This window comes from Lactuca sativa, chromosome 5 (genome assembly GCF_002870075.4).
Source record: "Lactuca sativa cultivar Salinas chromosome 5, Lsat_Salinas_v11, whole genome shotgun sequence".
Classification (NCBI taxonomy): domain Eukaryota; kingdom Viridiplantae; phylum Streptophyta; class Magnoliopsida; order Asterales; family Asteraceae; genus Lactuca; species Lactuca sativa.
In genome coordinates this window covers 33,702,062-33,727,890 of record NC_056627.2, presented here as the reverse complement: position 1 = coordinate 33,727,890, position 25,829 = coordinate 33,702,062, and the positions used below count along the sequence as shown (strand labels likewise).

At 38.2% G+C, this 25,829-nt stretch overlaps 1 pseudogene; it reads left to right on the top strand.

Moving 5' to 3' along the window:
* The first annotated feature begins 6,304 nt into the window (after positions 1–6,304).
* LOC111878461 (5S ribosomal RNA) lies at positions 6,305–6,422 on the top strand (annotated as a pseudogene).
* Positions 6,423–25,829: the final 19,407 nt, after the last annotated feature.

Sequence of the window (25,829 nt, the reverse complement as noted above, 5' to 3'; positions counted from 1 at the left end):
ATTCTAATCATATTAGGGTTTATATGAATACCTTTCTTGTTAGCTAGTAGTAACAAGCAATCCTCACTTCAATTCCTTGACCTTCGAAAGCCTAGTCCCCCAAGTGTTGCACCTCTAATGGAGTAACAAATACCACAAGCAAAGAATGAGGTAGAAGGAGTATGAAATCGGCTAGGTTCTTAGTAATCAAGTGGCTGATTTTCATTAGGCTAGGGGTTCCTTTTATAGTTGAGGTTGCTAGGGTTTTTAACTGGAAACCCTAATTCCCTTGCTTAGGCCCTAAGCAATCCATAGACCCCCATATGATAGGCCTTGGACGAAAACTCTATGGGCTTCCAATAGATTTTTGTCCACTCCATATCAATAGAGTCCATTAGCCCAAACTACAACTATCACTGATTACATAATCAGTCCCCGTTCATTTAATCAGTTTGTTTTGATCATCAAATTAATTCCAAATTAATTTCTGATCAATACTAATTAATTAATATGATTTCTCAATTAATATGTTATTCTTATAATATATTAATAAACCACTAAATAACCTCTTACTCCAAAACTCATCCTGTCCAGTTGCTATGGTGAAGGCAACCGAAAAGGACTATGCTACAATCAAATCAAGTAAATACCAATTATAGTTATGGGCTTAGACACCTAATCTAACAGTCTCCCACTTGGATAAGTCTAATAACTATAACTGCAAGTACGACTTCAAAATTTGATTAGTAATCGAAGCTCTCAAAAGCCAATGTCGAACTCTGATTTAGTCAATGAAGCGTGCTTTAGATAAGGGATCATATAATCCTCCATTCTGCAAGATATCGTGTGGACAAATACATGGAACATAATCATTCTCAATGTCCAACAGTTAGTTTCCCGACTTCAGATTTGTTTGACATAGAACTTTGAACACATCAATTCGGTCCTGACCAGGCCCGACACATAAGTCAACACAAAATCATCGTGGGGCCCAAGATATCGCTTTTACCCTCTTAGGATAAAAGGAATAGATAAACTTTGACTTATATGTTTGTACTGTTTACTCATCAAATCATACACAACAACACGTTTTATAACATCAAGTTACTGATGCGTTTACACATTATCAATGTATAACAAACTTGCAAACAACAACTCATATATCTCGTTTAAAGCTTATACGATATTATCATCTCACAATCACTCGTGATAAATTCCATTAATTGATTCAAATGAGTGTGGGTTTAATCCAACACTCAAATCTTATTTCAGAAGTACTCATGAATGTTGTAGAAAACCTTTGTTATGTCTAAGCCCTTAGACAATCTACAAACCAATTCATGACAGTCTAACCTCATAACTTACTTCCAAAGTATGATCGACTGTGGACAATTTGAACAGTCCAATTATTCAGGAAGTAAAACATACAAAAGTGAAACAATAATAAACAATTGACACAAGATAGGAACCCCTACTTATATATTAATCTCCATTATATAATCACCAAAATGTCAATTACATTTATCTATTACAATTTTCTAAGCATCTATCTAATCACTAAAACTAATATTGCCCTTCAGACCAATGCTCCTAGCATGCTGTGAGTGCTTAACCTTGCCCAGACCCTTTGTAAGGGGATATGTCGAATTCTTCTTCTGGAGATACGCTCTTGACTATGAGAAGTCCCTCTTTTATCCGATGTCTGATGAAGTGGTATTTTCTGTCGATATGTCTGGATCTACCATGATCCCTTGGTTCCTTGGTTAAGGCAACCGCTCCTTCGGTATCACAAAAACTCTCCATGGGCTCCTTTATGGATGGATCAACTCCAAGGTCTCCAATGAAGTTCTTCAACCATATTGCCTCCTTCTATGCTTCGCTCATTGCTATGTGCTCTGATTCACATGTTGAATCAGCCACGGTCTCCTGCTTGGAACTTTTCTAAGTAAATTCTCCTCCATTTAGGGTAAATACCTAGCCTAACTGAGAGCAGAAGTTATCTTTGTTGGTCTGAAAGCTAGCGTCACTATAGCCTGTCACTCTCAAGTCATCACTCCCACCAAGTGTCAGGATCCAGTCCTTAATTCTTCGCAGATACTTAAGAATGTTCTCAAATGTCGTCCAGTGAGCTCTACCCGAGTTCCCTTGACATCGGCTAACCATGCTCAACGCAAAAGCCACATCATGGAGAGTACATGTCATAGCGTACATGATCGAGCCAATGGCGGAAGCATATGGCACTCAACTCATTTTCTCTATCTCGACATCTGTACTTGGACTCTGAATCTTACTAAGCTTGATATTGTTCTGGATTGGCAGCTCCCCTTTCTCGGAATTCTCCATGCTAAAATATTTCAGCACCTTGTCCAAGTAAGTAATATGACTAAGTCCTAGTAGTCTTCTACTCCTATTTCTCAAAATCCTTATCCCCATAATATAAGCAGCTTCTCCTAGATCCTTTATAGTGAAACACTTCCCAAGCCAGGACTTAACCTCCAGCAAGGTCATAATGTCGTTTCCTATGAGTACTATTTCTTCAACATACAAAACTAGAAAGCTAACTATACTCCCACTAGCCTTGAAATTCACACAGGACTCATCCTTGCTTCTCGAAAATCCAAACTCTTTGACTTTCTCATCGAAACAAAGATTCCATCTATGAGACACTTACTTTAATCCATATACGGATTTTTCAAGCTTTCACACTCTATTGGGGTACTTTGCATCTACAAAACCCTCTGGCTGACATATGTAAACATCTTCATCCAACTTCCCATTAAGGAAAGTAGCTTTTCCATCCACCTACCATATTTCATAATCATGAAACGCAGTTATGGTCAGCATAACCCTTATAGACTTTATCTTAGCCAAGGTCTTATCATAGTTAACCCTTGGGGTTTAAGTAAAGCCCTTCGCAACCAGTCATGATTTGAATGTATGTACTTTCCCATCCATGTCGGTCTTCTTCTTGAAGATCTAGTTACACCTGACCGTCTTACGACCCGGTACATTGTCAACCAAGTTCCAAACTTGATTGTCATATATGGACTGAATCTCGTTGTCTATTGTCTCCTTCCACTTTGCAGACTCCAGGCCAACCATGGCTTCCTTGTAGTTGTTAGGTTCATCCAAATTTATCAGTGTACTATCACTGATAAACGTATCACCTTCAACAGTTATATGGAAACCATATAACACAGATGGAACACTAACTCCACTGGAAAGTCTCAGAGGTAAGGACTCGTCAACTGGTTCATCAGGAATCTCTTCCTCTAGTTAAGCACTAGTGTTAGCGGTTCCTTCATCGTTTGTCTCTTGAAGCTCTTCAAGATCAATTTGCCTCCCACTTTCCTCTTGCATATGAGTTCTCTTTTGCGGAAAACCCCTCTCCTTGCTACAACGACCACATTGTTACTAGGTTTGTAGAAAAGATATCCAACATATTTTTGTGGGTAACCAATGAAAATACTCCGCTCACGACGACGTTCAAGGTTGTTGTGAGTCTCTCGTCTTACGAAATCCTCACAACCCCAAACCTTGATATGTGCCAACGAGGGAACCTTCTCTGTCCACATCTCGTGAGGTGTTTTGGCAACTTTCTTAGTTGGTAGTAGATTAAGGATAAGGGTGGCAGTCTCTAAGGCATACCCCCAAAATCAGATACGTAACGAAGCTCAACTTATCATGGAATGAACCATGTCCAACAATGTTCGCTTGCACCTCTCAGCCACACCATTGAGCTGCGTGTTCTAGGTGGCATCAATTGGGAAACAATTCCACATTCATTAAGATAGTCGTGGAACTCGATACTAAGATACTCACCATGCCTATCGGATCTAAGCATCTTTATCTTCCTTCCCACTTGATTCTCCACTCCTTGTTTAAACTCTTTAAACTTTTCAAAGGTTTACAATTTGTGCTTGATTAAGTAATATATCCATATCTGCTATAATTGTTGGTAAAAGTCACATAGAAGTAGTTAGCACCCCTTGTGGTGGACCTGAAGGGCCCACACACATGGTGTGTATGAGATCCAACAATCTCTCACCTATTTCACAAGTACGAGTGAATCGTGATTTAGTCATCTTTCCAAGTAAACAAGATTCACACGTGTCATCTGACTTTAGGTCAAATGACTCCAAGACTCCATCCTTTTGGATTTGGGTTATGCGCTTCTTGTTGACATGTCCAAGACGACAATGCCACAACCATGCCTTGTGTAAACCATTAGACGAATCGATATGCAAGACATTATTTCCTAAGTTATCTATAATCATCACGGTTTCATATACATCATTACAAGGTAATGCTTCAAAATAAAAAGTACCATTATAGAAACGATTAATAGAACCAACTTCATTATTAAATAAATATCTAAAGCATTGTCTGTACAAACCATGAAAAGAAATAATATTCCTTGTCATCTCTGACGAGTAGCAACAATCATTCAATTCTAATACTAACCCACTAGTAAGTACTAAATAGAAAATCTTGATCTTGGTGACAAGAGGCGATTTCCTATTCCCCAATATCAGGTACATCATCCCAGGCTCCACATCCCTACTTCTTCTTAGCCCCTGCAAATTAGAACAAACGTGAAAACCACATCATGTATCAAGGACCCAAGAACTAGCATGTGATGAGTTATTAGATTGAATAGTATTAATACCTATGAAGGAGGGCTTTATTTTACCATCGTTGATGTCCTGCAAGTATTTCAGGCAACTTCGTTTCCAATGCCCTGTCTCGTGACAATAGAAGCACATTGCTTCTTTAGGATTGGATGAGGGAGTGGCAGAACTGGCTATACCTTTGGATCCATTTGAAGAAGATCCATCATGGGAATTTACCCTTGTAGTTCTTAGAAGGAGCTTTCCTTTTTTTCCCTTTTCCATGTCCTATAGCAAGGACAGGGGCAGCAGTAGTAGGAGTTGACTTGACAGCTTTGCCTTTAAGTCCACTTTCAGCAGTTCTCAACAAACCCTAAAGCTTGCTCAAAGTGACTTCCTCCTTGTTCATATGATAAGTCATCTGGAACTGATCATAAAAAGGAGGTAAAGATTGGAGGATAATATCAATCGCCAACTCTTCGTCAAAGTTAACATTCAGCTTGAGCAAACGATCCACATACCTTTTCATCCTTTGCAAGTAGCTCGTGATGGATTCTCCATCTTTCATCTTGGTGGTTATCAGCGAGGCGACAATATCATATCTTTCATGACACACACTTTGATGGTACTTTTCCATCAAATCTTGGCACATCTCGTAAGGCCATTAGTCCTCGTAGAACCGCTGCAGCTCAGGTGTAACATCCCCCTCTGGCACGTATCATAATATTTTCCGCTTTGGGCCACTCAGCACAAGGACTTCCCAGGGGTTACCCATCCTGGTACTACTCCTGCCCGAGCACACTTAACTGCAGAGTTCTTATGGGATCTGCTGCCCTCACGGCTTTAAAACGCGTTGTGATAGGGAAGGTATCCACACCCCTTATAAGGAATGCTTAGTTCTCCTTCCTAGCCGATGTAGGATCAGATCTAACCCACTTTCACCCCCCATTATAGGGTTCGACGTCCTTGTCGAACACGTCGACCCGTGCCCTAGCTCTGATACCAACTTGTAACAACGTAAAACTTCCAATTAAATTTTTAATTTTTAAAACCACATAATGTATATCATATCATAATTACAATCCGAAACAACAGTGTTTTCAATACAAAATTCCCAAGATCTCTCAGAAGTGAACTCCATCGGTGTGAGTGTGTACGAGTCAAGCCGTCACCTTCCCACGGTCCTCGTTGGTACCTGAGACATCAAACGCAACAACTGTAAGCATAATGCTTAGTGAGTCCCCCAAAATACCACATACCACAAATACGCCACTCGAGGCTAACCCGACCCTCCGGTCAAGATGTCTCAGCGGGACCCTACAGCTCCGCGGCTCGTCGGACCCTCCGATACAGTCATAACTCGTTGGGCCCTCTGGCCCGGTCTTATTCGTTGGACCCTCCGGTCCTATCTATATAGTCATACAGCATACAAATAACATATAGCATGTAAACTCAAATATAACACATAATCTCATACATAGCACATAAGACCCTCTGGTCAACTTAGAATACCACTCAAGATAACGTATAGTGAGAAGACTTACCTGGTGGAAAGTCTAAGATCTCGCGTACTCGCTTTCTCCCAAAATCCAACGACGACTCTACCTCGCCTAATTATAAAAATATCATTATAATAATCAAAGACTTTCACAACAAAACTTTACCCCTTATCATCATTCCTCAGGGGTAAAAGACCATTTTACCCTTCCTTGTCACAACACGTTTTAAAGCCATGAGGGCAGCAGATCCCATAAGAACTCTGCAGTTAAGCGTGCTCGGGCGGGATTAGTACTAGGATGGGTGACCCCCTGGGAAGTCCTCGTGCCGAGTGGCCCAAAGCGGACAATATTGTGATACGTGCTAGAGGGGGATGTTACATCAGGAGTCATAGTGGCTACCATAATACACAACACCTTTGTCAATTACTTTTCGTGAGCCCTATGCTCAGCTATTTGTTCAACATTAGCTTTGGTTTCATCAATCTCTTTGAGTTCTTTTTCGAGGACATATTCTTTCTCCTCATATCGCAAGGCCATTCAAATGTTGAGAATCCAATCATTAAAATTATATCCATCGAATGTGATCCTCGCATAAATGTTCATAAGAGAAAATGGAGTTGGAGGAGTTGGAGTTCGAGGCAGAAGCGTTGTTTGAGCCAAATATATGAAAAAGAAAAGGAACAAAGTTTTTATTAGATAAAGAATCCTTGATATAACACCTAAATGAAATATTAAGGCTAGGACCCAACACAATAATTCACAATTCGGAAGAGGGATGACGTAATCCAATTGCAAATTATTTAAAGGTAGGTAAATGACGATTTACCAATTCCACCACGAAAAACGAAATGAAGAAATCAGGTTTTAAATGAAATGAAATTCCTAGATTCTTTAAAGATTCATTGAAATTCTCAATGAGAAGTTTAATCTTGATTATGCCCTTCAAGTTTGTGACTAGGATACCGAGGATCACAAACAAGGTATGAATAACCTTGGAAACTAGGTTGGCACTCTCGATGTCATTTACCACCTAATCAATGTTTTAGTTAACCACACACGCTCAATTGATCTATGGTAATTTTCGAGCTACCCTTTTCCACACTTGTTAGTCCAAGTTAGTGTGTCCGTTAACCACCCACGCTCCACTAACGACTTGGCAAGGTGCAAGGTGCAATTTCATGGACTAGCATCACTTTCACATTTTTTCTAAAGTAACTAATATTGGAAATTTATAAAAACATTTAGTTACTTTATTATTATCATTATACTTATTAATGATAGAATTAATGTCCTATCCTACCCGTTCGGCTAACGACCCTCCACTAGTCAAGAGTGCGGTGGGTAAGAGTGAATACCCAATGGCAGTCATTTTATAGGCCGCTTCCTTAAACACCCCTTATAGTTTCCAAAAACATTAATTATCACAGTCTAGGATCCACGTTGCAAAACAAATAAATGGTTAGTTATCCTTTATCCCATCTATTTAAATTCAACCTGGTAGATATCGATTATTAATTATATCTCACTATATAATTCCTTGATTAATGGGATCGCTAATAACAAATTTTATTAGACATGCTTGATCCCATCTAAGCCTCAGAACTCTCTTGCTTAGGTATCCTTTATCACAAAAGATTTTCGATCAAATCGTCCAAATTAAAAAAAAAATTGTGTAATTTGCCTATAACTTGGTTATAGAAATCGCGAAGACACCTCGGCCATCAAAAGATAACACTAAGCGGTTAGTTATCTTTTATCCCACTAGTGCATACAAGAGACGTGGCGGTGTTCTTCAAAAGAATTGCATAGATTTGAGGTTTGTAAAAAGGGTCTTTATATGTTTTATAACTATAGTTTAAAAACATAAGATATCAAGATTATGACAAGCATATAATAAACCATGGTATCAATTTTCAAAAGAAAATCACTTTTAAATGTTCTATATTAAAAGCTAGTTTTTATATAATTTGACGCAATTCAATTTTAATAACTGATATTAAGTTTGAATGACTTTGAACCTTTTATATCTTTGATAAAACATCATTTTATTACTTATATATTTGGAGTTTTTATACGTTATAATAATAACCATTTTAAAACTTATATTGGAGTATTTCAAAATTTGACGTTATTAACGATTTTATAAAACCGAGTTTTATTTTAAAATAATAACTTTATACATATTATGTCCAATTTTGAAAAACACAAACTCCATGTGATGTTTATTTTGTCCAAAATTATTTTAGCACGTGACTAACTAATTTATCAACTACACAAAATAATTGCATAAAATAGCACAAACATGCATAAAAAGATATATACATAAACATAACCAACTAATGACATTTTTGTGAGCTAACACAAAAATGTCAAGTTCATTCCTAAAGGGACATTTAAGGGGGCAAAAATTACTTTGTAATGTTGTTGAAGAAGCTCTTACTTGAGTAAACACTCATTACTTGCAAAAGATTTGAAAAACTTCTTTAAAGGAAAGACTGCAGCTTTCATGACACTTTTCAGAAAGTGTCATCTTTCTGTTCAGCACTTTTTCAGCACATGTGTAGCATTCATGACACTTTTCACAAAGTGTCATGCTCTGCACAGCACATGTTGAACTCGAAAATTTTCCTTTTCACTTCAAAAAATGGTTCAAACTTCATTTCTTGTTACATCTTTGTACAAATAAATTATTTCTAAAAACTAATCTATTACTTTACAAAAATAAACAAGAAAATCTAATATATTTAATTATTATATATCATATGAATAAATAAATTATTACAATCATTTTTATAATTAAAATAACAAACACAGTGAGACAACTTTAAATGACAAAAGATGAATGAAACTTTTGTCACATAAAAAAAATAACAATTATAAAGTTTTCATAGAAAATATGTAAGAACTTCTTTTATACAAAAAACAAGTTATCCATATTCTACAAAAACTATGATTTCCAAAAATAAAAAATCTAACCAAATTTGTCAGATGACTTTGATACCAATTGTTGCGTTTTAGTTCAAAAATAGTTTCATAAACCTGAAAAATATGGCAACAGAAGACTTTAATTTTTTGAAATAACATAAATATTTTATACCCACCAAGGATCTCCTTGCAAGTTATAGAAAGATTAAAACACCAACCAAAGAAGAGGTGAAGAAATAAAAACATTTGTAGTTCTTTGTGTCCTCTCGGGAGGCTTGGAAGTTGATGAAGAATGTGGAACCTTTGCAACACCAATAATGACTCAACTTGATGTAAATGCTAGTCCAAAACTCTTAAACACTTAAGCTTAAAGTTCATAACCAAAGTATGAACTTCAAGAGAGTTAATACAAGTAACTTCTAACCCTCTAACACTTTTACAAGAGAAGAGTGATACATATTAGAGAGATTTCGGCCACTTGCAAGAAGTGAGGGATGAGCATTCTAGCCAAATGCAAGTCTCACATTTATACGCAACAAATGAAGGTATTAACCATTAGTCCTTAGCACTTTAAGAAAACTTGTTCCCTTTGTCATATGCATGTCTCCCATGCCTTTCAAGCATGATTAGACAAGTCATGCACTTCTTCTTTTTATGCATATCCGAAAAATTGCATAAAGAAGAAGAAAGAAAGTCAAACATTTATAAACACTTTTATAAAATATAAACCTTGTCTTTTAGGAAAAAGACAGAAGGATTCAAATAGTCTAAAAGTTTGTACATGACTTATAAATCATACCTGATGAGATAAAAACTCTAAGATCGTTTAGATCTTTTACAGGTTAATCAATGAAGAACAAACAATTATAATAAACAAAAGAATGAACACAAGATGGAATCAAGATAATATTGAAGGATTCAAATGTAGTCACGCCTCAGCAGAGCTCTATTAAGAACTTCCACTGTAGAGGCAAGCTAGGGTTTACAATACGATGATGAAAAATAATAAAAGTCGTAATTACTAAGGATGCATGCATGCACCTTAAATACTAAAACCCTAGAATAAAACAAAATACGGTTGGACAGGCCCAAACCAGATACAAAACTGAGCTAACTATAACCGAGCCCAAAGACTCAACATTCAGAACTCCACAATCTCCCCCTTTGCGTCAATTGGGGTGAGACCTTTACTTCGGTTGATTAACAGCTACTCACTTCGCTACCTTGAACAAGCTTGGAATTACAGCAAGAAGAAATTGGCGAAAGTCGATATACCATCTTATCATATATGTGAAGTACTTTTTATCGCTTTCACTATTTTGCTTACATCTGTGAATGATTCCCAGAACATACTCCAAGCACGAAGTAGTAAAGAGATGTTTATCAGTTAGATCGAACAGGAATTTCTTACCTTCTTGCTTGGTGAACATCACCGAGTTCAACTTCGGGTCAATCTATCCCATTTTCATCTTGTTGATATCGCTTGCAGAACCAACATGCAAAATGGTAGGCTTCTTTCTGAGAACTGAAGCAATCTCTTGATCCATCTTGGTTACCTCCAGAATGTAGCAGACTAACATTCTTTTCAGATGATCAATGATTGGCTCATACTCGACTGGGTCGGAGAGAAGAATGTTGTGCAGAACAATCCAATCATGAGGATTAAGATTAGGTAGATCGACAAGGGAGAAGGTATGCTCATACTTGGCCAAACCCCTGGTAACTTTGATTTTGACGTTGATGAATGTCCCTGCTACATGAGGCTTAAGGACCCGAACTGTGATAATTTTCTGAGCAATCCAAGTAAGATATTGAGGTTGAGTGAACTCCAAATAGTAGTCGATTAGCTCATGATCAACATTCAGGTATGGATGAGGTACTTCAATGATAGGAAGAAAGCAGTGAAAAACAAACGCCTTCCGGGTGATTAGCATATCGAACTGAGAATCCCTTGTATTTTTGCAGTCAAAAGACACTACTGGCTCAAGCCAATGAGTGCCAGGGGATTTGATAGCTTCTTTGATTAGCTTCTCCAGAGTCCAGAGGGGAAAGAGGGTTTTCTTGCTTTCTAGGAGATCATGAGCCTCCTTTAATCTTCTTTCATTCTCTTCAGCTTCCTTTACAATCTTGGCATTGAGATCATGTTCCTTTTCCCTTGCCTTTTGCTTCAGAGCATCAGCTATTGTCTCCTCTTCCTCATCACTGTCATCCACAATACCCTTGCCTTTATCCATAAAGCCTGAACCCAAAACCTGCTCAGTCTTCTGTTGTTCCAGTTGGGTAGTAGGAGGAAGTTGAGACATAGCAGGAGGTTGAGACGAAGATGTTAGTTTTTCTCCCCCTTGTTTTGGAGGTACCACAGTCTCTGAAACAACTTTGATGTGACTCAACATCCCAAGTGCAAGACGGAATTTTTCAGCAAGATGTCTTCTAACTGATATGGTCAAGATATGATCGTGAGCCTCCAGAACGTTCGATAAAATGGCGTGTACATCTAAGACACAGCTCTCAACGACAGCCTTTCAGAGCGAAGGTGTTTTACCTCCTTGTTTGCCTGAGAAAGTTGGAGATTTTTGGTTTTTAGCTGAGTAGTCTTGAGAGTGAGTTCATCCATGATCGAGGTTTCCATGGCCAGGTCAGCTTGGAGCTTTGTGAGACGCTCATTGAGAGGGGACAGAAGGGCAGCATTACCCTTTAGAATGTTCTGGTGAAGGGAGGCAAAGTGTTGCTTCTCAGAAGCAAAGGATTCTTCAAGTTTGGAAATGGAGTTGTTCACTTTAGAAGTGTTCAACTCAGCTGCTCCCCGTAAAGACTCAAGAAAAATGTTAGTGTTGTGAACTAGTTTATCGACTTTTACGGTCGCTTCTATGCAGACTTTGGTTGAGGCTACAATTGGATATGTGGCTTTAGAAATTGATGTTTCATGAGCTTTAACAAAAGTGTCAACCATGCTCTGAATAGCAACTTCAGAGTAGGGATGGTGAGAGGAGGAAGAGGCCATGAGATTATCGATTTTGTCATTCATCTCCTTGATGTGCTTTTTGGTAACTGGAGCATCATCATCTTCATCACTCTGAACACGGTAGGGGTTGTAGTAGAAAGAATCAAAATCCATTTCTTCACCACCAAGGATAGTATTAGTTTCGGTTGAAGATGTGGGAGATAGCGGTTTGGATGTTTTAGGGACTGAAGACTGAACCCCCGTATCAGATACGTTGGTCTGAATTTTAGTGGTTGTAGCAGCAGAAAAAATAGGAGGAGGAATTGGAATTGTGGAAGTGGGTTGTGATGTGATAACTGGGAAAGTGGGAGGTAAGGAAATAGGAATGGAAACACGTGGAGGATAAGGTGCGTTGGAGTGAACTTGTACCTCTGGTGTAGGTGATTGAGGTGGGGTATTACCACGAACTGAAACGTCATCATCAGAGCTTTCTCTCTCAGATGCGCTAGGAGTGGGTTGTTTATGGCCAGTAGGGATATACTCGGAGTCGGAGTCGCTTGATGACTGAAGGATAAACTTCCGAGCAGGCTTCTTGGCCTTCTTCTACTTAGGCTGGGAAGGTGCTACCTTCTCAAACTTTTGCTTCCTTGGAGTTTCCCCCTTAGCTCCTTTGGAAACCCTTTCTTCTTTCTTCTTTTCTTGTTTCTTTCCGCTCTTTGACGGCTTATCTGCTTCCTCAATGGAACGAATCATTGTGGGTGTGAGTTCCCTTGGGCCTGAAGATGTAAGCTTCTTGTACTCTTGTATGACATTACTTGCCTCAGACACACAGACATACATGGACGCCGGAATCGATCCAATAAACAAGTACTTGGACGGATCAATGACTATAATCTTCATTGTGTGGAATGTTGCGATGGAGGAGAGAAGAGAGTCTGCCATGATTGGGACGTGAAGACGATCCATCACCCATTTTGTGACAATAGTCCAGAACCTGCCACAAAAAACTTCTGAATGGCGAGAACAGGAGGATAAGCTTTAAACAAGCTGTTGCCATAGGACCGAACCAAATTCAAGATGTACCCCATTGTACAGCCCATAAAGCATGGTCATAAATGATTTGCTCGCCCCATCTGATCCAGCGCTTCACTCTGAGAGACCTTTGAACAGGAGAGTAATGATGCCATTCCATTGTGGAGGAAGGCATGTTTTCTTGAACTTCGTCACGGTGGTGAGGGTTTCAGTATACTCCATGTTGTAGAATATTGAGAACAGTTGACCGGTTGAGATGGAATCATGGTTTACCATGGTAGGTTTATGAGCAAGACCTAGCAGCGCGCAAAATCGATTCTTGGAAATCGAGGTCTTCTTGTTGTGAATATCGAAGTGGATTCTCTCAGCGACTTTGTCATAGTGAGCGGTTGAGTAGATATGAGAGAGGCAAGACATGGGAACAACCTCCACATGTGAGAGAGCGATGACAAGCGGAGAGTATTTGAGGCATTCCACAACTTGCAGCATGTAGGGTTCATAGGTGAGCGGTGTAAGCTTGATTATTAGGTTTTGGTGAGGCTTGATGGTCAGAAGGGTGGAGCGAACAAAGGTTTCTTGAACAGAAGAAGATTCTGCGATTAATGTAGCTTGAGAAGAAGATGATGAATAGCGAAAGAAATCGTCTTTTTGCTCTAGGAGATTAGAAAGCGGTAAAAGAGTGAAGGTGATTTGGAGAAACCTTTTATACTTAGGAGTATGAGAGAGAAAAATCCGCCCAAAATATTTTCTTTTGTGAAATGGTTCCTGATACAATGGGGATTAGACAGTTGGCAACCCGGTGATTACGCAGGAGAGAGAAAATGTTTCAGTTTTACGTGCATTTCCATACAAATCGCAAACGTTTGGATAGCTACTGACTCACCCCTTTTGCTTTATTTGAAATTTCACCAACATAAATGACATGAATCTTTGGCAACTTGATCATTTCGTCTGAGAATTACCATGTCACTTTTAGAACCCAAGCTATATAATGAAAAATAGCTTATACAAAATACAACCGGATTTTTGGAAAATCAAAGATTTTGATGCATAGAGTGTGAAAGATAAAGAAATAAATCAAACTTTTTGTGGGATAGTGTGATGTTGATTAAGACATAAAGCAGTGGATATCGGGCATGAATCTCTTCCTTCAAAATCAAGAAAGACTTCAAAGTGTATGTGTGGTTTCCTGTTGAAATACGATAAGGTACTTATTAAGAAGCAATGAAAGGCATCTTTTATATATAAGGCTTGTAAGGGTGGCTTTCGCCTCAATTCAAGTTTCGGTTCTTGATATAAGACCGAAAGAGAATGAAGTACCTGTGAAACCAATGTGGCCTGTTGAACAAGTAGGTTATACACATATTTAGTGACTTTATGAAAAGTCAATAAGAAATCTCAAAAAAAAAAAAAAATTGGATCCTTGGGGAAGAAAAGTTTTGGTGATAGACAATTTCAAAAGGATCTCTCAAAATAAAAAGAGATTTCATGGTAACTCCACATAGAATGGTTTCATTAATTCATTGGTGAAAACTAGAACATGTTAATTGTTCACCGTCAATTCATTGTAGGTATAGAATTTTGGGTTTCACGTAGTACGTAGTAACACGAGACTAAGATCATAAACACAGATGTTGTGTAACCATAAACCTCAGTGGCAATTGCTGAGAGTCTCAAGGTTTACGTTAATGATATGAAGTGAGATGGAGAAATATAGTGTAGGTGGTTAAGGAGCCGAATGTACCTCTGCTTTAAAAGTAGGACCAAGCAGAAAACTCTAAGATCAATAGGAGAAGAGTATGGTAGCTCATGATTAGAGTGACTTTAACAGCCTAATTGGGAAAACATGATTTGTATATATAGCATGATTAAGGCTTCACTCAAAATCTATAGAGGCTTCAGTCGACATGCAACAGCATGCTTCCAGGGACACTTAACTAATACATAGAGAAATTTATACCTGCACCAGCTCCATCATCGAGAATAGCCTTTAAACATGAAATCATGAGAAATATAAAACAAAATAAAATAAATATTTTTGTATTTTGTAAAAAAAATTTCTAAAGAAAAGGAAATAAAAACAAAAGAAAATTATTTTTGGATTTTATGAAATTAAAAAAAATAAAAAAAAATGAAAAGAAAAACATAAAAATGAGTATGTAAAAGAGTGTACAAAAGTATACAACTGAAAGTCCTTTTAAAGACAATAACGCGAACCGAGTTCAGTAGGACCGAACCCGAAATAGACTGAGCGTTCAGTTCATTTTGGTTCCCGGGTGAACCGAACCCGAAATAGACCGAGCGTTCGCTTTATTTCGCTTCCAACCTTTAATGAAGCGAAGCCGATTTCAGTACGGATTCAGCTTCCATCATTCATAGGCCTTGTAGGATCTTTGATGGGTTTTAGGTAGAACAAATAAACTAGAAACACAATTCCTAAGTTCACATGCAGCCTACTTTGGATCTATGTTTTAACTATTGAACATATAACTTTGAATTGCAAACAAGAACCCTAGAGGAGAGAGGCTAATTTCGAAATTAACAAACTAGGGTTTAAGAGTTACATACATTTCAATTGTTATAGCAAACAATTGATAATCCTCTTGATCTTGATCTTCTTGGAAGCTTAGCACCACAAATATAATGCCTCTAATGGAATCACACCCAAGAACTAGCAAGAAGGAAACTAGAAGAAGAGAGAGAAAGAGAGAGAGAGAGAGAGAGAGAGAGAGAGTAGGGTATGAAATTTTGGCCCTAGGGTTTCTTCAAAGAAGGAGAGGCCAAATTTAGGAGCTGGGAGGCTCGTTATATAGCTGAGGGATCTAGGGTTTAAGGAAAACCCTAATACTCCTTTGCTTGGGACCTAAGTTAATTCAAGGCCTTATCCAAGCCCCCTTGGACGAAATCCTTAGGGTTTCCCCTATAGATTTCGCCCTCCTCCTTCCAAGGAGGTTCTGGAGCCTTCCACTCAACTATCTGATAATTGCAAACTAGTCCGTACACTTTATAATTAATACAGTTAACCCCAAAATTAATTCTAATTAATTTCTGGCTAACTATTAATTAAACATTATGATTTCTAATCAATATATTAATCTTTTAACATATTAATAAATCATTTATATTAATTTATTAATCTTATAATAAATCAATATCTCTCCTTTCATAATTTCCTTGTCCGGTTGCTAGGTTTGAGGGCAACCCAAAAGGACTGTGTTGCTATCAATTCAAGTACATACCAATTATAGTTATGGGCTTAGACACCTAATCCAACAATCTTATGGAAACTTGCTTCATGTAAGGCCTTAGTAAAGATATTTGCTAATTGATCAGTGGTTCTCACGAAATGAATCTCTACGTTACCATCTTCCACATGATCTTTGATAAAGTGATATTACAGTGCGATGTGCTTTGTATTTGAGTGTTGCACTGGGTTATGACAAATCCTAATTGCATTTTCTGAGTCGCAATGTAGTGGGATTTTCTTCATGTTCAGCCCATAGTCTCTAAGTTGACTTTGTATCCAAACGACCTTAGATGTGCATGATGCTACGACTATATATTCAGCTTTGGCTGTAGAGAGAGAAACACAGGTTTGTTTCTTTGATTGCCAACTTACTAATTTGCCATCAAGAAATTGGCATCCTCCAGTAGTGCTTTTACGATCCAATCCACAACCCCTAGGTCAGCATCTGAGAATGCTTTGACAAAGAATCCTGAGTTGGATGGATACCATAGACCGAGAGAGGTGGTTCTCTTCAGATAGTGGTGGGTCTATAAATTTGGTTTATACTTTCCTTTTCTAAGAAAATGTACTTTTTTCGTAATTTTTTGGCTATGTACGGCCGTACACGTTTGTATGGCCGCACACCCTATTTACGACCGTACACAGGGTGTGCGGCTGTACATACGTGTACGGCCCGTGTCTCATATATATAAAGTGAGGAGTCATGTGAGTGTAAGTCAAGAGAGAGAAGGAGTGGAGCATATTGTAGAGAGAGAAACTAGAGAGAAGAATTGTGTGTGAGAGAGAATCTTATGTGTTGGAGCATCAATCATATCATTGAATACATCATAAGATTCATATTCTTCTTCTTCTCCTTCTCTTCTATTTGATCTGACATCATCCAATTGAATGGGATTCCATACCATCAATTGGATCTGATTGATACACAAGCAGAACGGGGACTTACAGATAGCAAAAAATATTCTTCACTTCCAGCATGTGAGGTTCTCGTGGGTTAGCATGGAATCGGGCACAATAGCAGACTGAGAACATAATAGCTGTCCTACTGGCTGTAAGATACATCTGTGACCCAATCATCTAACGATAAAGTGTCATGTCAACAACTGGTTTCTCTAATGATGGTGTAAGCTTAGTGCCAAACACCATAGGAACCTTCACTTTTGAGTCTCCTAATCCCAACATCCCAAACTTGGCGAGTAATGTCTTTGTGTACACCTCCTGATTAATAAAAATGCCATCGGGTCCATGTCTAATATTCAACCCAAGGAAAAAGTTAATCGGACCCATTGAACTCATCTCAAATTTAGTTTCCATCAACTTCCTAAATTTAGCTGTTAGGCTAGGATTCGTGGAGCAAAAGATGATATCATCAACATAAATTTGGACTATCATAAGGTGGTTACCCTCTTTCTTACAAAAGAAGGTTGGGTCAACCGAACCTTGTTTAAATTTGGACATTTTTAAGAATCGAGTAAGGGTTTCATACCATGCTCGGGGAGCCTGCTTTAGGCCATATACAGCCTTGTCCAGAATGTAGCAGTAATCTGGAAACTTTTCGTTCACGAAGCCTGGCGGTTGCTCTACATACGCCGTTTCTTCAAGTTCTCCATTGAGAAAGGCACACTTCACGTCCATTTGATAGACTTCGAAATTTTTGTGTGCAGCATCAGCAAGAAAGATTCAAATTGATTCTAATCTTGCAACTGGAGCGAAGGTCTCTTCATAATCTATGCCTTCTTCTTGATAGTAGCCTTTCACAACAAACTGAGCCTTGTTGCGAATCACGTTTCTTTCCTTGTCCATCTTATTCCTGAAAACCTACTTTAGTCCGACAACCGAAGCATCCTTTGGAGTTGGAATTAGTCGCCATATGTTGTTTCGTTCAAACTCGTTCAGCTCATCTTGCATAGCTTGAACCCAATTGGAATGATGAAAAGCTATATTCACCGTCTTCGGTTCAACTTTGGAGACGAATGAGTTGAACATACAAAATTCTACTTGAGAGAATAATGCAACCTGTTTCGCTTTCAGCTTTGATCGAGTTAAGACCTTTTCGGATGATTCACCAATAATTTGACTTTTAGGATGATCTTTGGTCCACTTAATGAGAGGAGGGTAATTTGGATCACAAGAGGGATCTAGTTCTGTGTTTATTTCTTCTCTAAGTTCAGATTGAGTGTCATCATCATTCTCCCCATCGAATGATGATACGACTTCGATTTCTAGCTTCAGAACACTCCACTTCGATTGGAATTTCGGTTGGACTTAATGAGGACTTATTCTCTTCCTGGACTGGTGACATAGGATTATCTGATGAAGATGTGCCCTCCCCCTAAACATGAGAATTATCTTTTGGAGGTTCGCTTGTCGCTGGCTTTTCAATTGTTTTCGGTTGTTCATCTGCCATCTTTTTCGCAGTGTCGTCAATGATTTGCTTCATATTGTTGACCTTATTATCTTATGCCTTGGATTCGGAATTAAAAGCTCTCTCTGGTTCATCGAAAAGCATCATGTATTGCTCGAAAAGATTTGAAATCGGCACCGTTACTTGACCGTACTTTGGAAAGATTTCTTGCATAACACCTTCAGTTGGCTTCAACTTCTTGACATAGTTATCGTCGAAAGTGACATAGTAGGTTTCTTCAATTTTCATTGAATGTTTATTCAGAACCCTATATGCCTTTGAGTTCAAGGAGTAGCCCAAAAAGATTCCTTCATCGGCCTTTGCATCAAACTTGTTTCGGTTCTCCTTTTAGTTGAAGCTGAAGCATCTTGAACCAAACACATGAAAGAACTTCACTTTTGGCTTTCGTTTGTTCAAGATCTCATAAGGAGTGATTGAGAAGCACTTTGTCAGATACGATCTATTATGCGTGTAGCAAGCAGCAGCAATAGCATCAGCCCAGAAATACAAAGGTAAGGAAGCGAAATTCAGCATAGTTCGGGCTGCTTCACATAGTGAACGATTTCGCCTTTCATCGATTCCATTCTGTTGTGGAGTATATAGAGTAGAAAAGTTGTGAGTCATTCCCTTCTTTGCTAGAAAGTCTTCAAAATCCTTGTTCTTGAATTCCAAGTCATTGTCGCTTCTCACGTTACGAACCACTTTTCGTAGTTGAACCTCTTCTTGTTTTATAAAGAGTTTTATCTTTGGAGTGGCCTCTGATTTTTCTTCAAGAAAAATATCCATGTGAAGCGAGAAAAATCCTCTACTATAACAAGTATATACTTGTTTCCACCAATGCTTTCAATTGAAGAAGGACCATATAGATCGATGTGTAGTAGCTCTAGTGGTTCTATCACCTTTGTGTTGATTATAATAGGATGACTTTGTCGACTTTGCTTTCGCATTTCACAAGCTGCACACAGATGTTCTTTGTCAAATTTTAAAACTGGAAGACCTCGAACGTAATCTCCAAGCACCAGCTTGTTGATGTCTTTGAAATTGAGATGTGAGAGCCATCGATGCCATAACCAAATTTCGTCTGAGTGTGTCTTTGTTAGCAGGAAAACAACTAATTTCCCTCGAATTGGATTGAGATTTAGAGGGTACATTTCTCTCTTTCGCTTCGATTTCAGCAGAATATTATTGGACTTATTTTCAACAATTTCTGAGCCTTTGTTATCAAAGGAGACCTTCAATCCAGTAACAGCCACCAATTGTGAGACACTGATGAGGTTGTGCTGCAATCCTTCAAAGTATGCTACCTTTCTTATCAAGAAGTCACCATTTGTAATCATACCATAGCCTTTGATTGTTTGAAACGAATTGTTGCTGTATTTCACTGTTCCACCATCCTTGAGGGACCTAAACTCCCTCAGTTCTTCCCTTCTACCTGTCATGTGACGCGAGCAGCCACTGTCAATGTACCATTCTTCATCGAACTGCTCGTCACGAATAACCTGCAAAATATCAAGCAGATTTAGGAACCCAAAGCTTCTTGGATCCTTGAGAGCCTTTTATAGGATAGGGAATTGTAAGAGAGACATCAATCAGATAAGTTCTTTTTATTAATGTATTTTCATCTTTTCTCTTGATAGTAAAAACTTTGATTTTATTCATTTTGGACACGTTTGATTTAGACGTAGGATTTATGGTTTTGACGTCTACATGCTTTCGGGTTTCTATCGGGTGTCTTTCGTCTTCTGGAAAGAGCTTTCCTTTCCCTTTTGAATCTTTTGTTAAGTGAGAACGAGAATAAGAAGAAAAAGATTTAGAAGCAAAGTTAAACCTTTGGTTATTGCTCTTCCTTGGTTGAGAATGGAAACTGCTTTCCCTTCGGGTCTTCTCACATATGGACTTGGGACCGAACCTTTCCATTCGGTTGCCTACATGTTGAGGACCAAAACTTCCTTCCAGTTGTCATTGCCCCAAGGACCGAAATTTCTCTTTCAATCTGTTTTACTTTGGGGACCGAACCCATTCGTTCGGTTGTTTATCACCTGATGACTGAAACTTTCCTTTCGGTTCTTTTCATGGTAGTAGCCGAAATCCTTGTTTCGGTTGTTCTTGTCATGTAAGGGAGACTGATTTCGTGAAGTTGTATTGGCTCTTGTTTCTCCTTGCGACTTATTTGTCTTTTCATACCTAACGTAATGAGGATTCTGGGATCGCTAAAATTGTTTTCTCTCTATGAGATTCTTCTTGTATCTCAAGTTGCGTTTGTGCTTTCATTCTGACACCTGTTTCAGGGTCTTATGGATGTTAGCTTTCTGCTTCGGTCTATGAGCATGTGTTTCGCTCTTTAAAGATGAGGTTTCGCTTGCCTCTTTGACTGGTTTGACTCGAACCTCTTTTGTACCACTAGTGCTTGGCATATCAAAATTGTCATGCTTGTTGATTGGTACTGCTACATACCTCCCCTTAACTTTCCAGGATGTTTTCTCCGATAGACCAACAGTTTCATCAGTGTTGTCAATTGGAGTAGACCAAAAGAATTCATCACAGCCATCAGCATTATCTTCGTTAACTAACATTGTGAGTTCGAATGTTTGATGTTCAGTTACTCCAGTAACCTTATAGACCTTATTAGGAGTAGTTTGGACTTTTTGGAATACAACTATTTTTTCTTTAAGCACTTTGGTCTTTTCTTTGGATATACGAGCAAACTCGACTGAATTTTTAGAGATGAGATTCTTGTGGTTTTCAGGTTCGCTCTTGACAAATTTTGAGTCGTCAACCTCATCCTCTACAAAGATTTCACTCATGTCATCATCCTCATTAAGTTCAGATGTATTTTCAACATTAATTTTATTTTCTAAACTTAACTTGGCACTCAACGAGTCAAATTTCTGTACAGTTTCGGTTCTCAGTTTTAGTTTGTCATTTTCATCCAACAGATTTTTTAGCATGTCCTTATGGTCTTTTGACTTTATGTAGGATTCTATTTTGTCAAGACCAATTTTGTGGGCAGGAGATATTTCATCAGAAGATACAACATTTTCACAGATGTAAGCTTCGGCATCGACTTCATCCTCCTTTAGCTCAAGGAAGGGTAAAATCATGCTATGTATCTTCTTTCCTATTTCACAATCGAGATGTAACTGAGTGATATTAAAATATAATCTTTTAGCAATCAAACAAAAAACATTTCGTTGTTTTAAAAGCTTAAAATTGTCACGTTGAAAATAAATAGATTCATCCCTAGACCTAATTAATTCCTTCTCCTTTTGCTCAATCTAGATTCGCCTCTCCTCACTCTTCGACGATACCCTGCTAATTTGATCATTCAGGTTAGATTTTTTGACACGAGTTTGGGTAAGACTACTACTTAAACTAGAAAATTTAGATTTTAATCCATTTAATTCCTTTTCATAGTTTGTAATGGGTATTTTCAGAGAAATGAGAATACTTTGTACCTTCTTGATCAACTCATCACATTCTTTGATCTATGTACTAACAGGTTTCGCAGCGAAACATCTGTCCTCTCGCTCCTTTTCGTCATCCAGTCCACCATCTGTTGTGTATCCTCGCATCTGTGACACACCATCTGTCACCATCAAACATCTTCCCTCAACCTTTTCTTCTTTCACCAGCAGAGCCTTGCCATGATTGGGCTTTCTTACTTCTTCGTCCTCTGAATCTGTGGACCATACCTGAACTCCACCAAAGTCTTCATTATCACCTGTACCCTGCACAATTCAATCATTCATGGTGTTATTTTTAGTTGTTGATTTCTTTTTATTGATCTCCTCCAATCGTCTCAGGAGGTCCGCTTCTTCATCGTCTTCATCAACCCTTTCCGATGTCTTCTTCAGCATGCAATCTTTGGCAAAATGATTCTTGCCTCCACAATAATGGCCATCAAAACCTGAGTTACCTCCAATATTTTTTTCCTTCTTCGATCCTTCAGTATTAGAAACCATCTTCGGTTCCTCCTTCACCTTTTCTGAACTATAACTTCCCTGCCTCAGTTTCTGTTCTTATTGGCAGGGTACTTTCTTTTGATAAACTTTCTCAGATTGGAAACCATCAAATCATATTCTTCACCAGTTAGATCATAGTCAGCAAGATCCAACTCTTCTTCTTCTTCAACAACACTTTTTCCCTTAGAGATTAGAGCCAACGAACCCAAGCTAGAAACCACATTCGTTTCCTTTGACACGGCACTCTCATGAGACTTCAGAATTCCCACCAGCTTCGCCAGAGAATAGGATTTAAGTTGTTCGTGTGCCTTCACAATAGACACAACTGTCATCCATTCGAGTCTAAGACCATTCATGAAGGTAACCTTCTTCTCAATAACCTTTCTTTTTATCCCATGTTTTATCATCTTACTAAGAAGATGATAAATCGATCAAAAGCCTGAATAAGTTTCTCTTCGGGCTTCTGTTTGAAGTCACCAAATTCAGAAAGCAACAGAGTTTGAATTGGATGCTCCAGATCTTCATCAGTAGAGTACAATTCCTTCAGCCTAACCCATATCTCCTTTACTATAGTGCAAGAGCTTACTAATCGAAAGGTATCCAATTGCAAAGCGAACCTAAACATCCTTAATGCTTTGATGTTGCATTGAAATTTATCTTTTTCGTCTTGAACAACTTACTTTTCATCGACTAGTAGTTGGTTATACTCCTTTTGCATTTTGATTATTTTTGAAGTGCTTGAGTGAGCAAACGGACCAACTGTGATTGCTTCCCAAATCAAATACCCATTATCTTCTGAACCAATTACATAATCTTCGAAGTGGTGCATCCAGACTTCATAATCCTGGGTAAATAGGATTGGAATCCTTGTTGTCGATCCAATACTAGTGGAGATATTAATCGAATTAGATTGTGAATCATCGATAGACATTATGATAATGTTTGATCGATAACCTGCTTAAGATCAAACTTGTAATTTATCATTAGGGCAAGATCGATAATAATCAATACGCCAATGTGGAATGACGGATCAATTAATATCAATTAATGCGGAAAACCCCAATAACTTCTTCAACAGAAGATATGTGTATTAATTACACAGCCTCCTACTCTGATACCAATTGATGAGATAAAAACTCTAAGATCGTTTATATCTTTTACAGGTTAATAAATGAAGAACAAACAATTATAATAAACAAAATAATGAACATAAGATGGAATCAAGATAATACTGAATGATTCAAATGTAGTCATGCCTCAGCAGAGCTCTATTAAGAACTTCCACTGTAGAGGCGAGCTACGGTTTACAATACGATGATGAAAAGTAATAAAAGCCATAATTACTAAGGATGCATGCATGCACCTTAAATACTAAAACCCTAGGATAAAACAAAACACGGTTGGACAGGCCCAAACTGGATACAAAACTGGGCTAACTATAACCGAGCCCAACGACGCAACATTCATGACTCAACAATACCATATGATATATATATTAAGTTACTTGCTATTGGAATTTATTATTTCCATGAAATATATAATTTCCAATTTAATTATAAGAGTTTTATTCAATATTTATTAAAATCCATTTCTGATAAATAATCAATTGTATAAAGTTGTTGTTAGTGTGACCCATTAGTATCATATGTTATTTAGAAATATCACTTTAATATGACTCTTGAGCATACTGGACCTTTCACAAAAGAATCAGGTTCCACCAAAGTTCAGGTTAAGGGGGAACCATCTTTGAATGATTCTATTCCTAAAAGTCATTTAGACTCTTCTGAACCATCTACCCCAACCTCCCATCATCAATCCAAGCCAGTCATAAGACCAGTCACTACATCGTTTGAGGGGGAATTACCTTTAAATGGTACTATTCTTAAATTTACTTTACAATCCTCCTAATCATCCAGTACATGGCTTTCGGGGGAACCCCACTCAATTGGTTCCAGTCCTTCAAGTTCCTTCGCATTCACTCCATCTGTTGAATTCAAGCATGCAACAGTTGAGGGGAACCACCTGTTTCAGGTAGTTTCATACTCTTCAAGACAATACTTTTGAAGGAACATTCACTTCTGACTACCCACCACATCTAAAAGAACAATATGAGATAGTTTTCACTCCTCAAATACTTAAGGAAACTCGTCTTACAAAATGGACAAAGGATCATCCAGCTGAACAAATCATAGGGGATCTAGATTCTGGAGTAGCGACCAGTTCAGCAACCAATAACTATTATCTATAAACAAGATTTCTATCCATGATAGAACCCAAAAGAACCAAAGAGTCTTTACAAGATTCAGATTGGGTAAAAGCAATGCAAGAAGAGTTAGATGAATTTCAATGCAACAACGTGTGGGACTTTGTGCCAAAACCAAAAGGAGTATCAGTTGTTGGTACAAGATGGGTCTATAGAAATAAGAGTGATGAAGATGGATTCATCATCAGGAACAAAGCTAGACTATTTGTCAAAGGTTACTCACAACAAGAAGGCATAGACTATGACGAAACCTTTGCACCTATTGGAAGAATAGAAGCCATTAGGATTTTCTTGGAATTTATTGCACACAAGAACTTTAAGGTCAACCAAATGGATGTGAATGTGCATTCTTGAATGAAGAAATTGATAGGGATGTCTATTTTTAACAACCTCCTAGTTTCGATGATCTAAAGTTCCCTAACCATTCAATGATCAAGTGTGTCTCTCTTGAAGCGTCACCCTTGCATCATCAACCCTATTGCACCATTGACATTTGATCATGACCACCCACTCGAGTAACACCATCAACCGGAGCAACTTCTTTTCTAGCATTCAAGCCCTTGGCACATATGGTATTGATCTCCTTCACTCCTGACTTGCGTCAACCCTAATCTATAGGCCATAACACCTCTTGGCGCAACTCACACTTTTTCAAAGCCTTGGCGCAACTTCTGGTTGTGGTCATTATCTCGTGATCAACTATTCTTTACGAACATCATTATATCGAGATCATCTTGGCACAATATTGAGATCACATTGGTATGCCCTACGTGAGCCACACTTTCAAATCCTTGGAGAAACATCACAATACATAAACAACTTACGCCATCACATTTCCTTTTGTTTAGTGATGATCATATTTTGAAATGTTTTTTTGTGTATCAATTACACCATCCCTCATCAACATCAATTTTTTTGGAGCACCTCCTGCCCTGGATATATTCTGACGTAGTATCCATCCCTCTCG